Source organism: Lactuca sativa, chromosome 1, assembly GCF_002870075.4.
Source record: "Lactuca sativa cultivar Salinas chromosome 1, Lsat_Salinas_v11, whole genome shotgun sequence".
Taxonomy (NCBI): Eukaryota; Viridiplantae; Streptophyta; class Magnoliopsida; order Asterales; family Asteraceae; genus Lactuca; species Lactuca sativa.
The window spans coordinates 20131405-20148583 of NC_056623.2; the positions used below are offsets into that span (position 1 = coordinate 20131405).

General features: G+C 38.6%; 1 pseudogene; it reads left to right on the top strand.

Moving 5' to 3' along the window:
• Nucleotides 1-837: 837 nt before the first annotated feature.
• On the top strand, nt 838-8467 carry LOC111915754 (purple acid phosphatase-like; annotated as a pseudogene).
• The last annotated feature ends 8712 nt before the right edge of the window (nt 8468-17179 follow it).

Sequence of the window (17179 nt, forward strand, 5' to 3'; positions counted from 1 at the left end):
AACCCGTTGAAGCGGGAGTGGTACCGCCGGTGACTTTATTGCTAATTACGATTTTACATTTGATTGTTTTGTATTTTTTTTAATTGAATGGGTTGAGTGGGTTTAAAAAAGATAGGATTTCCGTATGTTGTGGGTTGGGAAAGATGAAGAAAAATAAAAGAGAAAAAATGATGTGACATTGGGTTCAGTGGGTTGGGAGGGAATGACTCCCTCCTCTCTTAGTAGTGATGGTGGTAGAGGTTAATATTGTAATCTTGCACTTTTCCTCATGAATTGGAATTAATTCCAGCCAAACTTCGAACGAATTTATTTTCATTCATTTGGTGGAAAAAATTTTCATTTATGAATCCGATTTCATTTCAAAAAGTTGAATCAAAGATTGGAATGTGATGGAATTGAGTCCAATTCCCCAAATTCTATTACATTCCAGCGAACCAAACAACTCATAAGTTACGCTATAAAGTTGTGACAACCTTGGCATTTAGTACGTTTTGAATTTTAGGTTTTAATTTAATACCTTTTAAATTTTAAGATATAATTTAGCACGTTTTGAACTACAGAGAACTAGAAAACACGAAAAATTCATATATATGTCTCAATGATAGATAGTACTCCACGACTTCTAAAGTTCTACATGCATTTGTTTCATAGCAATTGAATACTCTGGACTTGGATTATTGTCTTATTGAGCAGAAGCTGCACGTGTCCCCCACTTCACCTCATGGAGCCAATTTGATTCAACGTCAAGATAATGATATTTTTGCTTCTAAAACAGGCCAAATGAGTTTATCCAAACACGCACACCAAGGTGAACACTCGCAACCCGCCACTATGTATATAAGAACAAGAAACAAGGAGTTAATTTGCTTAATTTCTGCTATTTGGATTGGGTATGAATTGGGTCAGCGTTGGATCCGTTTATCTATTAGTGGGTTTGATTTTGGGAGCTCTAAGATCATGCAATGGAGGAATCAGCAGTAGCTATGCCAGAAGCAACGATATTAGTGCTGATATGCCATTAAACAGCGATGTTTTTGCAGTTCCTTCTGGTTATAATTCTCCTCAGCAGGTATCTATTAATCTTCTTTTTGGTTATATAGATCCATACATGCACACATAATCACATAATGTTAGACGATATATCTTTGTGTATATTTGTATTTATCTACCATGCATGTATTTCTCATTACCATGTATATGAGTATATCTCTCGTTATAGTTGTCTATTTATTGAATGCAATGGGACACTTCAGCAAATTACGTACCAGGTTGGGTTGAGATCCATTAAATGAAACGGATCAACCCATCTAACCCGTTCAATTAAATGAGTTGGGTGGAGGTTGAAATTTCAAACCTGTTTACAACCCGTCAACATGTTTAAAATTTTTAAATACTTTTTGTTTTTTATTTAGTTAATATTATTGTTTAATTGATGATTATTTTTAATTTCTCAAAAAATGTGGGTCAGTACGTTGGTGAAAATGAAAGTCAAGTTGCGTAGAATTTAGAAATTAAATAATTATAATATTTTATGGTTGTAAATGTTGGTTATTTTCATAACCAAAACGTAAAACGCGGAAGCATAATATGAAGATCTTTAATCTCGAATCTAATTAAAAGAAAACTTAAACATGAAAGAATGATTACATACCTTGTTCCATTGAGATTTTAGGATCTAGAGACTAGGAAGAACTTTCCAGTTGATCTCAAGAGTTCTCTCTAAAATCCCCCAGCAATGAACCATACGAATTTCTAAGTGTATTTTCGTGTGTTTTGATTTGCTCTTCATCACATGTATTTATAGATGGATATAAACCTTAATGTAAGAGATAGAAGGGATCTTGAGGATCTTGAGTCAAACCGGAAACTCAACCCACATGGTAAGTAAATATTCTATAAATCGGTCCATCAACAATTTATATTCTTACCATAATAAATTGATTTCATGATAACATTACATATATATGAAGTGGTCCATAATTATCTAACAATCTCCTACTGGACCACAAATATATATATATGTACATATAACCGTATAAGCGCTTTAATGAATGCTATCATAACATTGGTACCCTTAAACAATCTTGTCCACTAATCATAATAGTATAGGATCAAAGCGGTCTTCGTTACAATTTACGTAACTAAACCTATCAATGGTCACATATACATATATAACCAACGACATAGATTAAACATGAAGTGTGGTTTTAAAATCTAAATAGATTTCCAACGAGTTCCTTTTTAACTTGAAGTGAGATCAAACTTCAAATAAGTGCAACTAATAATGGAATTAACCGAATTCTTAATTCTGTACAGAAAAACATAACTGTTGTTAAACAAAACATAAAGCACCATAAAACTCCCACTAAAACCAAATATCACACCAATGTGTGTAGTATGCTCATGAAAGACCTAGGGAGGTAATCCCTTTATGAGCGGATCCGCTTTTATGGAGTTTGTTCATATGTGCTATATATATTTCCATTTTGCACTATTGTATTGACAGAAGGAAACTTGATGTCAATATGCTTTGACTTAATAGAACTTCTGTTATTAGAATATAACCTGGCTGACTTATTATCACAACTTTAGTGGTCTTTCAATACCAATAATGTGTAGCCTCATGACAAATTTCCGCAACCATATTCCATGCTACAAATTATGCTGCCATTATGGAAGAAGCTACCTAAGTCTATTCCATGAAATTGCTCATCATGCTAAAATGTAAAAGTATCATGATATGGATCAGTAACCATTTTGGCATCTAATAAATCATAGTCTTAATAAAAATGGTCTCCAAAACATCTGAATTTCCTATAGTTGAGCATATGGCCTTTTGTTATATATAGATATATCAAAATCCATTTGGTTGCTTTCTTATGATCCAAACTTGAGCTGCGTAGATATCTGCCCAAGACCAGAAAGATAAATTTACTCCCACTTAATTTGTGATACACAAAATCATCTATTGTATTTACCTCAAAACCAAAAGAGATAATAAATTGATGAAAAATGTGGTACCACGTATAGGATATCCAAAGTTGAGGTTGTTGAGTTTGTGTATTATAAATAGGAGATTGAATAACATTGTTGATCACTGATTCATAATCTGCATACTGCCGAAAGCATTAATAGGAATCAAGATTGATTCCTCCTTAAGGTCAATGTTTTAACCTTGTTTCTCCCCCAAACTCAACATCCTCAAAGAATGTTGCTCTATCCAAAATGAATGGTCAATATCCATGCAATTGAGAACTAACATAATGTCCTCATTGCATTCCTTAAAGTTGATCTCATTGAGTAAGAATCATAAATGTGATCAATGTTAACAGGTATAATACCATAATTCAATTTTTTTTGAGAATATAGGCAAATCTACTTTTATGCTCATTAATCCATAAACCGTAATCAATAATTTCAATTTATGACATCTTTACAAGGTATCAACACAACATTAATATCAAGTCTTTGGACAGTAATACTAACTTGCAAAAGATATCCTTATTTTAGAGATAAACATTGACAATAAATCATGTCAATTAACAAGCCCCTCTTTGGATTGACTTATTAATCACATGAAAGAAAAAAATTGTTACATGTTTATCACCACATATGTGTTTATTCGACCAAATATTAGTCTACCTTTGGGTCGACTAATACCCGCATTAATAAACACATAAACTATAAAATTTTGATAATAAGAATTGACAATATATCATGTCAATTAATAAGCCTCTCTTTGGATTGACTTGTTAATGACATGTAACCTAAAAAATTGTCACATATTTAATATCAAACATGTGTTTATCCGACCAAATATTAACCTACCTTTGGGTCGATTAATATCCGCATTAATAAACACAAACCATAAAATTTAAGTTCTCTGTAATTAATTTTCACAAAAGAGACCACTTTGGCGATATATTGTGTCAATTAATTTACTCTGAAAATAAATAAACATGTCATAATTGTAGTTTACTGACAATTAACCTGAAATATATTGAATGTGTCTACCTTTAGGTCGAACATAGTTCAGATAAACAATATCATAAAATCTTTAATGTAATTACAACCAAATTGATTAAAATAATAGAAATTATTTTGGTAAAATTATCGTGATTGTTAATATATTAGGTAGCCCAAAACCAAAGCATATAATGCATAAGGATAATTCTACTCCAAGAATACTTTACTATAATAAAGTCTAAAAGCTTAATTTGAAACCATAATTATGCTATTAACGAAACGGCAAAGCAATAACATATTGCTTGAAACTTGGAGCAGAAAAATTAGCATTACTTAATCACGTACAAAATCTCAAAAGCATTGTAAAATGCACAAACTTATAAGAAAATTAATCTAATCCAGAATATGAAGCAGGTGTGATACTAAAACACCCATTATGCTATTTGATTAGTTTTCTAGAACCCAAAATTTGATATAATCTCTTGTTTTAAATTGAATTCATATGTGATATAACATATTCACGTGAGTGGTTGTATAGTCCCAAAAAAATTCCGACGTCCAAACATTAACCTCATAGGGTCTAAAGAAAGTTATTGACGCTTAAAATTAAAAGTCCTTAAAAATGAGTTGTGCCATCTTTCACCCAAATTATACATAACACGTGTAAAACATAAACTTATAATAATGCAATACAATAATGATACATGCATATCCATAGGTCCCCAAAATAAAATAGAATTGATATACATGTGATCATTTCCTAAATAAAACATAAGGTTATTGATTTATTTCTTGTCAAATTGATTTGCAAAAAATCCATATAAATTATACATATTTGAATTGACCCCATCATAAATTAAACATGTAATCTCATTAAAAACTAAAAGACATAAGAAAAAATATCATTGAAATCATAAATACGTGTAAAGATTTCAAACTAAAAACATGTGTTTTAAATTAAACCTAATGGAGTCATTCACAGAGGACAAAAGTCATATAAAACAAAATGTATACAATTCACATCACAGACTTTAGTAAAGAAAAAAAAACAACAATACGTGTTTTTAGAAAAATATACACATGTCCTTCTTCCAAGTGATCAACAAAAAACCTTCATCTCATTTTTTTTCTTTGGTGTCATGGACAAAAATGCACATAAAAGGGAAGATCGATGCCAATGGAAGAAACTGGTATCTTTAATTCAAAAAGCAATTTTATAAATTTCTAATAACATATTCGAGTAGGCTCTGATACCAATTGTTGGTTATTTTCATAACCAAAACGTAAAACGCGGAAGCATAATATGAAGATCTTTAATCTCGAATCTAATTAAAAGAAAACTTAAACATGAAAGAATGATTACATACCTTGTTCCATTGAGATTTTAGAATTTAGAGACTAGGAAGAGCTTTCCAGTTGATCTCAAGAGTTCTCTCTAAAATCCCCCAGCAATGAACCATACGAATTTCTAAGTGTATTTTCGTGTGTTTTGATTTGCTCTTCATCACATGTATTTATAGATGAATATAAACCCTAATGTGAGAGATAGAAGGGATTTTGAGGATCTTGAGTCAAACCGGAAACTCAACCCACATGGTAAGTAAATATTCTATAAATCGGTCCATTAACAATTTATATTCTTACCACAATAAATTGATTTCATGATAACATTACATAGTAAATATTTTTAAATACTTTTTGTTTTTTATTTAGTTAATATTATTGTTTAATTTCTCAAAAAATGTGGGTCAGTACGAGTTGGTGAAAATGAAAGTCAAGTTGCGTAGAATTTAGAAATTAAATAATTATAATATTTTATGGTTGTAAACACTTGATTTGTGTTTGTGTTATGAACTTATGAACATATACACTTATGGTTGTATTATTTTCAAGCTTGAACAATTATCAGATTTGGACTGTTTTTTAAGAGGATTTTGTTTTGAGGTGTGATTACTAGAAGTAATTTGTAACCTTTACTTTCCGGAAGGGTTAAATGCAAAAAATTAGCAACATACTCTCATTGATTAGCTTATTCTAACATCTTAATTTCGTTTTAACAAAATATACCAAATTCTTGCAACGTCGTTAACATCAAAATCAGTTCTCACTCTTAAAATCTATAGAATTTTGAAAGTATAATGTCTTAATAACAAATAAATAAAAGTGCAATGCTATAATTGGTAGATTTTTCAATATATAACGCGCTAATAAGAAAAAGATTTCAAAGTTGTATTATGTAATAGAAAGAAATGAAAGTAAGATGCTATGATGCACAAATAAGTAAAATTACATAGCCATGTCATGCATTTAAACCTTCTAGCTAATCATGATTTCTGAAGAAATGTCAGTTTGCATGAAGGTTCACATAACACAAGGGGATCACGAAGGTAAAGGAGTGATTATTTCTTGGGTTACACCAGATGAACCTGGTTCAAGTGAAGTCATTTACTGGGCTGAAAATAGTGAGCTCAAAAAGCATGCAGTAGGAAGCGTTGTCACCTACAAGTACTACAATTACAGCTCACCTTACATCCATCACTGCACTATCAATAATCTCGAAGTAAGCAAAATCAATACTTTAACTAAAATCTGCAGTGATTAACAAAGTGGTCATATTAACCTTTTTTTATACAAAATTTGCAGTATGACACCAGGTACTTGTACAAGGTTGGGATAGGAAATGCCACACACAATTCTGGTTCACCACGCCGCCTAAAGTGGGCCCTGAGGTGCCATATACTTTCGGTCTTATTGGTATTGCAACAATTGAATTCGTGTTGATTCATTGACTCATTTGACCGAGATGTTATTTGGTGGACTTATGTCGTCTTTTGGTGTGCTTCAACAGGTGATCTTGGTCAAACGTTTGACTCGAATCGGACTTTGACTCATTATGAGTGAAACCCGGCAAAAGGGAAAGCCGTGTTGTTTGTTGGAGACCTTTCATATGCGGATGCATACCCGTTGCATGATAATAACAGGTGGGATTCATGGGCAAGATTTGTTGAAAGAAGTGTTGCTTACCAACCATGGATTTGGAGTGCTGGGAATCATGAAATCATTTTCTTCCTGAATATGTAAGAAGTTTGTTCCATTTGATTCTTATACATATAACCATTTCTATGTTAAATCGTATTTCTTTCTATATTAAGTAAAAAGAAAAAAAAAACATTTATAATATGTCTTCATTTTGATTTTGTAGGGTGAGACAGAGCCATTTAAGCCTTATACACACCGGTATTATGTACCATATAAATCATCCGGGAGCACATCTCCTCTTTGGTACTCAATCAAGAGAGCTTCAGCATACATAATTGTCATGTCTTCTTATTCAGCTTATGGTACTGAATAAGGAGGGTATTTATGTCTTTCTTATAGTAACATGTATTATTGTTTTGTAGGAATGTACACACCTCAGTATAAGTGGGTCATGAGTGAGCTACCAAAAGTGAACAGAAGTGAGACACCATGGCTTATTGTTGTTATGCATTGTCCGTTATACAGTAGCTATGTGCATCATTACATGGAAGGTGAAACAATGAGAGTGATGTATGAACAATATTTTGTTCAGTACAAAGTTGATGTTGTCTTTTCGGGACACATTCATGCCTATGAACGAACTGTAAGAAGTTGTTACATTCCTACACTTTTTCCATAAATCAAGCAAAAAAATTATTTACCTCTTTAATATTTTCAGGAACGCGTATCGAATATTGCTTACAACATTGAAAACAGATTGTGCACTCCTAGAAAAGACAGATTTGCCCCTGTTTACATAACCATCGGAGATGGAGGAAACCAAGAAGGATTACTCTACGAGTATGTTGCTCAAAATATCTGACTTGAGTGGAGTAGACAAGCTTTCTAGGGCTAGTTCCGATGACAATAAGGGCATTTATGTCTTTTTTTTTTTTTTACCAGGGAGAGATCAAGAATGAGTCCATGTCTTATTTTTGCTCTACCTTTTTCGGTTTGACAAAAACTTGGAGTTTTTTTTTTTCAAGTGTCAATCCTAGGCTAATGCATTTCAAACACAGAACAACCTGTTGTTGTCATGTTCCCGGGACTTAATATTCTACAGATATTTGATAATTATTTGGTACAGAATGATTGATCCGCAGCCAGGGTATTCAGCATATCGGGAACCGAGCTATGGGCATGGGATTTTTGAGATCAATAACAAGACTCATGCATACTTTAGTTGGCATCGTAATCAAGATGGATATGCTGTTGAAGGAGACTCCTTACGTTTTGAAAATTTATATTGGAAAGCATCACAAGATTCCTTGGCAACATCGTTCTGAGGTGGAACTTCAAGATCATAACTCTGAAATCCACAAATGAATACTTTTGTCTTTCGTTGGAATCGTCATATGTTGTTTTTAATACATTAATGTGTGTGTTATAAAATGAGTCGTTAGGTTGATCTCATCAATGTTCATGTTAAACATTATATGGAGAAACGACGACTGAAGTCACAAATCTACAACTTAATATTTCATTTGGATTTATTTTGTAATTTTCCACATCAAGCATCATCATATAATTTTCACACAAACATGTCGAGATTTGAAGAGGAATACTTAAAATATGGCATAAATGATTCTAAGGCCAGAGGAAATGTGCCACGTATGGTGCACTATTACTTCAGCTTTTTGTCTGCTGAATTTTGCCAAACACCATCTTCCCCATGCGATGGGTTAACCTACAATTTTTTCTATTTAAACAACTAAATTTTATAAAAAATAGATTTTATCAATTGAATGGAAAATTACACCGGTAAAAACATAAGAAAAACATTATAAACTATTTAAAACACGAGTACACGACTTAGAACATGACTTAAAACATAAGAAAAACATAATGAAACACGTGTAAAATTTTATTAATTGGAGGGTTTGAGAGAAGTAATTGTTTTTACAATTTTAATAATTGGAGGGTTTGAAAGAAGTAATTGTCTAATTGAAAATTTGAAGGCTAGAGTGTGATAAGAAATGGAGGTAATGTTAGTATGTATAGTGGTTAAGAAAAGGTTAAAATAAATGATTTTTTTTGGGTAAAAAACACATTTATTTAACACAAAACTCTTTCTCTCTCCTCATCAAGCTGTTGCCGAAGAGGTTGTCGTTGTTGAGCTTGTCGACACTGTGGGGAGGTGTTTGTTATTGTAACATGTGTTTTCTTGGATGAATCGAATTAGGGTTTCACAGGGTCAAAATGTTAGATTTTGGAGAAAAAGGGGTCCTCACAACGTGAGGAGGGCCGCATGAAGATTCCATCCGGGACTGAGCTCACGACGTGAGGATCGCTGCAACCCAAGCCCGTGAAGTTTTAGGGTTTCCCACGTATTTAAGCCCCCCTTAACTCGGTTTTAGGGTTCATTTCTCAGCCTCCATCTTCCCCTAACTTAGAAAAACCCTAACCCTAATCCATCTTGGTGATTTTGGATCCATTTTAGTGTTTTGGTGGCTAGAAGAAGAAGAAGACGTTCTAGAGTGCTGGTTTAGCAAGAAGGCTTTATTATCATGTAACACCCAAAATTAGAAAGACCAAGAAACGAAAGGAAAACCCTAAGTTAAAAGAGTTAACTCGTCGAGTCCAGGAAGGAACTCGACGAGTCAGAACGGGATCCGGGTCCTAGATTAAGTAACCGACTCGGCGAGTCAGCGAGAGGACTCGGCGAGTCTGGTCTGAAGAGAAAACCCTAAATCCAGGACTTTGTGCCCTATTTAAACGTCTCATTCTCTTCCCTAGGGTTCCTTTACAGCCCCTCTCACCCAGAACACCAAACCCTAGCCACCTATCCGTTTTTGGAGCAAGATCTAGCCTTGGAGAAGTAATTGGCAAGCTTTGAAGAAGAAGAAGAAGGAGAAGGAGTTGGGAGGTCCTAGGGAGAAGCTTATTGGTCCAGGATTAACTTCTCAACCTCATCATTTCTAGTAATAAATCTCTCACCTTGGTTATGAGATTTGGGGCTTTTATGCCATGTTTAAGAACCAATTTGAGTTAGAAGCCCAGATCTGAAGTTGCTACTTCAGATCTAAGCATATCTTGGCCTAGAGAAGCATAAAGTAACTGTCCTTGGGTTGATTGTAGAGCCTCTTTGTCTTCAAGACTAGTTTATAGTGATTTAAGCCTAGATCTCTTTATCTACACGTAAAGTTTGCCACTTTACGGAAGGAATAGGCCTTTGAAGAGTGGATCCACAGTTTGGAGTCCAAGCATGACTCAAATAGCCTTTGCATGTATGAAGGACTGAATAGACTCGACGAGTCCTTCGAGTGGATTCGGCGAGTTGTATGGAGATGGGCAAGAACTCGACGAGTTGGATGCACAACTCGGCGAGTCTGTTGAAGATTGCTTAGGACTCGGCGAGTCTGGTCGCAGAACCCCAAACCCTTCTAGTTAAGACTCAGACCAGTGAGTTGAGTGGAGACTCGGTGAGTTGGACAGGACATAACTCGGAAATCAGTAGACTCGACAAGTCATGGGCTGACTCGGCGAGTCGAGTCGCGAAGGAGAGGGCTTTTGAGCTTATGAACTCGGCGAGTCAGTAGGCTGACTCGGCGAGTAGGGTAAACCTGGAAGGTTGAATTAGACCAGGACTTTGACTTTGACTAGAGTTGACTTAGTTTGACTGTTGAAGGGCAGTTTGGGACTAAGTGTTATATTTGGTATTAGTAAACCGGGGAGTCATTGGGTAGCAGTGCGGGAGTTGTCAGATAGTAGTCAGCAGGGTATCAGCAAGAACTCCAGCAGTGCAGGTGAGTTTCCTTCCAGTAGGAACGGGTCTAAGGCCATAATGCCGGCCCGTTTAGTTAGCAGTAGTTTCTGGACTTCGGTCCGATGCAGTAGTTAGTATGTTTGATGCCTTCGTGGCTCATACAGGATTTATGTGTTATGTGTTTATGCAAGTTGATATGTTATGATATGCTATGTTCAGTTAGAGTCGGAATTCGGTCCGATGCATTCAGATCCGGACTTCGGTTCAATGCAGGGGACAAGGTCCCAGTTAGATCCGGGCTTCGGTCCGATGCAGGGGGCAAGGCCCCGGTTAGTCCAGACTTTGGTCCAATGCAGGGGACAAGGTCCCAGTTAGATCCGGGCTTCGGTCCGATACAGGGGGCAAGGCCCCAGTTAGTCCGGACTTCGGTCCGATGCAGGGTCAAGGTCCCAGTCAGTTTCCGGACTTCGGTCCGATGCAGGGGGCAAGGCCCCAGTTAGTCCGGATCTCGGTACGATGCAGTGGGCAAGGCCCAGTATGTGCTTATATGTTTGTATGGTATGTGGTAGTCTGGGGGAGCTCACTAAGCTTCGTGCTTACGGTTTCAGTTTTTGGTTTCAGGAACTCAGTTTTCAAAAGAGGAGCTCAGAGAGGTTGAAGTGCACACACCATAGCCAGTTAGCCTGGGATGTTTTACTCGGATAATAAGTTATGTTTGAAATTAATACTATGAAATTATGTTATGAGTTATGATACGATTTTTATAAATGTGGTTTTAGTAATGTTTTAAAAGAAATTTTTAGTCGTGAAAATTGGGTCGTTACAACTTGGTATCAGAGCCTTGGTTTGAGGGATTCAGATACACTTCGGGTGTGTCTGAACTCAAACTAAGGAAACGGTAAAAGGTTTTCAAAAGAAAAACATTTTCGAAAAGAATTTTTGAGAAAAGAAAAGAGTTTTAGAAAAAGCGAAAAGAATTTTTTTTAGAAAGAAAAGAACTTTGAAAAGAGAAAAAGGGGGTGTGGTGCATGCAATCAACCGAGCTCAAGTAAGTACTCCCAAATTACCCATACAAGTTTATGTTATCAGTTTCAGTTTCAGTTCCAGATCAGTTCAGTTTCAGTTTCAGTAGAACAGCATGCTAGTATAGGACTAAGGATCTAGGAGGATGCCTTATGTGCCTGCTTTATGTGTTTCAGCTTGATAAGAATTGCATGCTAAGTATTGAGTAGAGAGTAGTAGGATAGCCTGTGTAGGTTATGCCTGATAGTATGAGCTTAACATTGTATGCTAGTACAGTTTCTTGTTATGAGAATAGTTTTGCATGGGTATGTTTCCTTTATCCGAATGCTGCTTGCTTTGTGCTTTGTGGGAGGCCATTAGGTGAATACATCACGTCATATGTGGTCAGGTTTGAATAATCTTAGAGTGACAGATTTGACCCTATTGCACAGCTCTCGTCTGAGTCTAACCATTTTAGGGACAAGTCTTTTACTCAAAGGATTATCTGAGCCTCATTGCATGTGATGGTATTCAGGTGGTGGCTAATTGGCATTACAAGGAGGCCTTCAGCAGCTGAGGACTGGTTTGGGCGGAGTTAAAGGTTCCCTAGGGCAAGCCTAGGAAGGTAGTAGCAGAGATCAGTAGCAGTAGAGTGACTTGGTGGAGTTGAGGTAACTCTTGAGGAAAGTACGTATAGATGTGGAAGGTAGTATGGGCCCGTACTACTGAAAGCAGAGGATCCGTACTCGAATCAAGAGGGGCCGAGACAAGACCAGGGAACTTGTAGAGTGTGTGAGAGATCCCTCGGCAGTGGTGTGTATATTGATCAGGAAGTGTTATATTTTCAGCATGGTGACGTTGCGCGAGTTACCAGTTAGCAGTTCAGGTACCGGGGAGGGATCTTGCTCGGGCTCTTGAGCCGGGCAGCTTGATGATCAGATGAGGGATTTCATTTCCACAGAGATATTGTGCAATGTCATTGATCAGACTCCAGTGCTTTTCGGTTCGGTTAGAGAGGCCATCGTGGAGCTTATGGACAGTCATCTTGAGGCCTTTAGGGTTGGGATAGTTTCAGGACAGATTTGGGCTCGTCTAGAGCCCGATTCTTATGGAGTTCAGGGACCCATCAGGGAGGGAGATCCCTTTTCTAGCTTGTGTCATCAGGGGACAAGAGTGAGTGGGGCACCCTGTCTCCAAGAGAGACCTCTGCATGATTGGATAGTTGAGGAGGTTTCACGAGCCATTTGCGGGGAGCTGCCTGACATGGTCTTGAGGATCACTGATAGGTTGACCGCGAAGCTCCAGGATCAGACAGCGGTTGTTCAGACGACGGATGGGGTCGACAAGGTAACGCAAGAGCGAGAGACAGACAGGGAGTCGAAAAGGAAGAGGAAAACGGATGAGACACAGGTAGCCACAGGTTCGGGCAAGAGGCCCAAGGGGTCGGATTTGAGATCGAGGGACTATCAGAGCCGCAGTCGATGCGGGAAGTGTGGTAGGACGCACAAGGGTGCGTGCAAGCATAGAAGTGGTGGCGATGCTGGATGTTTTAAGTGCGGCCAGATTGGCCATATTAGCAGAGATTGTACTGTTACCATCGCCCAGGAACTTGACCCGATATGTTTCCATTGCAGTCGGTGGGGGTAGCCGTAGCATTCACTAGCAGTCAGATATTAGTAGAGTGTTGTAAGTCTGCGGGGGTAGCCATAGCATTCACTAGTAGCCAGATAGTATTAGAGAGTGTAAGTCTGCGGGTTTAGCTTTAGCATTTATCAGGTGGTAGGCAGCATGAGTGCGTTGTTTGGACACGGGGGAAGTGGTAGTACCCACCAGTTCGGGTGCAGCAGTGAGGATGTGGGAATCCACGGGTTAGATTTCGAATTTCCCAAATGGTTCAGTTATGGTTAAGCCGACGATTCGACAGTCGGATCGTCACCATAGTTATGAGACCGGGAAGCAGTGGACCGCTTGGGTTCGTGTATGTTAAGGGCTACCGTTAGTCTGGGAGCCATCATTTTTTTAGTCGTGGAATTGATGGTGTTAGGATGTGACGTTTGGACCTGATCGGTGGATCGGGAGGTTGTTAAAGCCACAGTGACAGGATAACTAGTGGAAACTAGTTCCAGAGAAAGATTTCGTTCAGAAGTCATGGGAGCGACTAAGTGAGGAGTCCTTAGACTCCACAATTGAGTTGGAACTCGGTGTTGCAGATAACCGGAAGATGATTGGAGACCAGGAAGGTCTTGAGATATTTTGGGAAGTAGCCATATGGCAGTTCAGTGTTTCAGTCAGTTCAGTGTTCCAGGCAGTTCAGTGTTTCAGGCAGTTCAGTGTTTCATGCAGTTCAGTGTTTCAGTCAGTTTAGTGTTCCGGGCGGTTCAGTGTTTCAGGGAGTTCAGTGTTTCATGCAGTTCAGTGTTTCAGTCAGTTCAATGTTGCAGGCAGTTCAGTGTTTCAGGCAGTTCAGTGTTTCATGCAGTTCAGTGTTTCTGGCAGTTCAGTGTTTCGGTTAGTTGCAGTGTGATGGTCAGTATTAATTTTGTCTTGGGTTGCAAGTGCAGGCAGATTAGTTGGACCAGGGTGGTCTCAGTGCATTCGGTAGGGGATGAGGGGCAACATAATTTTCAGTCAGTGTTAGTAATGATGAGGGAAGTATGGTAGAGGCAGCAAGTTGATCGAGGGTGCTACGCCTTTCACAGCTGGGTTGGATAATCTCAGAGGGGAGGGTTTTGACCTTGTTGCGCAGCTCTCGTATGAGTCTTAACTATTGCAGGGATGAACCTTTTACTCGAAGGATTATCTGATCCGTTCGCCGTGACGGGTTCTTAGCACCAAGTTATAGCAGTAAGAAGCATTTAGTATGTACCGGCAATAGTGACCAACACTGGGGAATGGCTGGAGTGATGGATATCGTGAAGGGTACGGTCATTCACAGGGATAGGGGAGGTAGTTGGTTATGGAGTGTTGACTTGGGGAGGCTAGAGAACGCAAAAGGAAAAAAGGGGGTGGAACCGAGAATACTAACTGCAAGGATTAATGATAGTCAGAATGACTGGGCGGAAGGCCAGCGGAGGTAGTCAGCGGGTGTTAGTTTTTTTTCAAGCAGAGTGTTGAAAGCAGTTGCAGGGCAATTGGCCGTAGAGAAACTTCGAGGACGAAGTTTAGTTTAAGTGGGGGAGAGTTGTAACACCCATAATTAGAAAGACCAAGAAAGGAAAGGAAAACCCTAAGTCAAAAGAGTTAACTCGTCGAGTCCAGGAAGGAATTCGACGAGTCGGAGCGGGATCCGGGTCCTAGATTAAGTAACCGAATCGGCGAGTCGGCGAGAGGACTCAGCGAGTCTGGTCTGAAGAGAAAACCCTAAATCTGGGACATTGTGCCCTATTTGAACGTCTCATTCTCTTCCCTAGGGTTCCTTTACAGGCCCTCTCACCCAGAACACCAAACCCTAGCCACCATATCCATTTTTGGAGCAAGATCTAGCTTTGGAGAAGTAATTTGCAAGCTTTGAAGAAGAAGAAGGAGAAGGAGTTGGGAGGTCCTAGAGAGAAGCTTGTTGGTCCAGGATTAGCTTCTCAACCTCATCATTTCTGGTAATAAATCTCTCACCTTGGTTATGAGATTTGGGGCTTTTATGCCATGTTTAAGAACCAATTCGAGTTAGAAGCCCAAATATGAAGTTGCTACTTCAGATCTAAGCATATCTTGGCCAAGAGAAGCATAAAGTAATTGTCCTAGGGTTGATTGTAGAGCCTCTTTGTCTTAAACCCTAGTTTATAGTAATTTAAGCCTAGATCTCTTTATCTACACGTAAAGTTTGCCACTTTACGGAAGGAATAGGCCTTTGAAGAGTGGATCCACAGTTTGGAGTCCAAGCATGACTCAAATAGCCTCTGCATGTATGAAGGTCTGAATAGATTCAGCGAGTCTTTCGAGTGGACTCGGCGAGTTGTATGGAGATGGGCAGGAACTCGACGAGTTGGATGAACAACTCGGCGAGTCTGTTGAAGATTTCTTAGGACTCGACGAGTCCGTTCTTGGACTCGGCGAGTCTGGTCGCAGAACCCCAAACCCTTCTATTTAAGACTCGAACCAGTGAGTTGAGTGGAGACTCAGTGAGTTGGAGGACATAACTCGAAAATCAGTAGACTCGGCGAGTCATGGGCTGACTCGGCGAGTCGAGTCGCGAAGGAGATGGATTTTGAGCTTATGAACTCGGCGAGTTAGTAGGCTGACTCGGCGAGTAGGGTCAACCTGGAAGGTTGACTTTGACCAGGACTTTGACTTTGACCAGAGTTGACTTAGCTTGACTGTTGAAGGGCAGTTTGGGACTAAGTGTTATATTTGGTATTAGTAGATCAGGGAGTCATTGGGTAGCAGTGCGGGAGTTTTCAGATAGCAGTCAGCAGGGTATCAGCAAGAACTCCAGCAGTGCAGGTGAGTTTCCTTCCAGTAGGAACAGATCTAAGGCCACAATGCCGGCCCATTTAGTTAGCAGTAGTTTCCGGACTTCGGTCCGATGCAGTAGTTAGTATGATTGATGCCTTCGTGGCTCAGACAGGATTTATGTGTTATGTGTTCATGCTAGTTGATATGTTATGCTATGCTATGTTCAGTTAGATCCGGAATTCGTTCCGATGCATTCAGATCCGGACTTCGGTCCGATGTAGGGGACAAGGTCCCAGTTAGATCCATGCTTCGGTCCGATGCAGGGGGCAAGGCCCCGGTTAGTCTGGACTTCGGTCCGATGCAGCGGACAAGGTCCCAGTTAGATCCGGGCTTCGGTCCGATGCAGGTGGCAAGGCCCCAGTTAGTCCGGACTTCGGTCCGATGCAGGGGACAAGGTCCCAGTCAGTTTCCGGACTTCGGTCCGATGCAAGAGGCAAGGCCCTAGTTAGTCCGGACGTCGGTCCGATGCAGTGGGCAAGGCCCAGTATGTGCTTATATGTTTGTATGGTATGTGGTAGTCTGGGGGAGCTCACTAAGCTTCGTGCTTACGGTTTTAGTTTTTGGTTTAAGGTACTCAGTTTTCAAAAGAGGAGCTCGGAGAGGTTGCAGTGCATACACCATAGCCAGTTAGCCTGGGATGTTTTACTCTGATAATAAGTTATGTTTGAAATTAATACTATGAAATTATGTTATGACTTATGATACGGTTTTTATAAATGTGGTTTTAGTAATGTTTTAAAAGAAATTTTTAGTCGTGAAAATTGGGTCGTTACATATCATAATCTTGTGCACATTTTGGACCATTGTAAGTGTCCAAGATCTAATCTTTATGAGCTCAAATTGATAAATCTAAGTTCTAAGTTCCTTTTTGCATGTTTATGTGGGATTACTTGCTTGGGATCCATAAAGTTGGAAGCTTTATGGATCAATGAGTCATTCTATATGATTTAGTCTAATGGATTTGAAGTGTGGTTAAAATTTATGAATCTTGTTTGAGTTTGGGGCCATTTATTGTCATTTTTACCTAATATGGGTTTA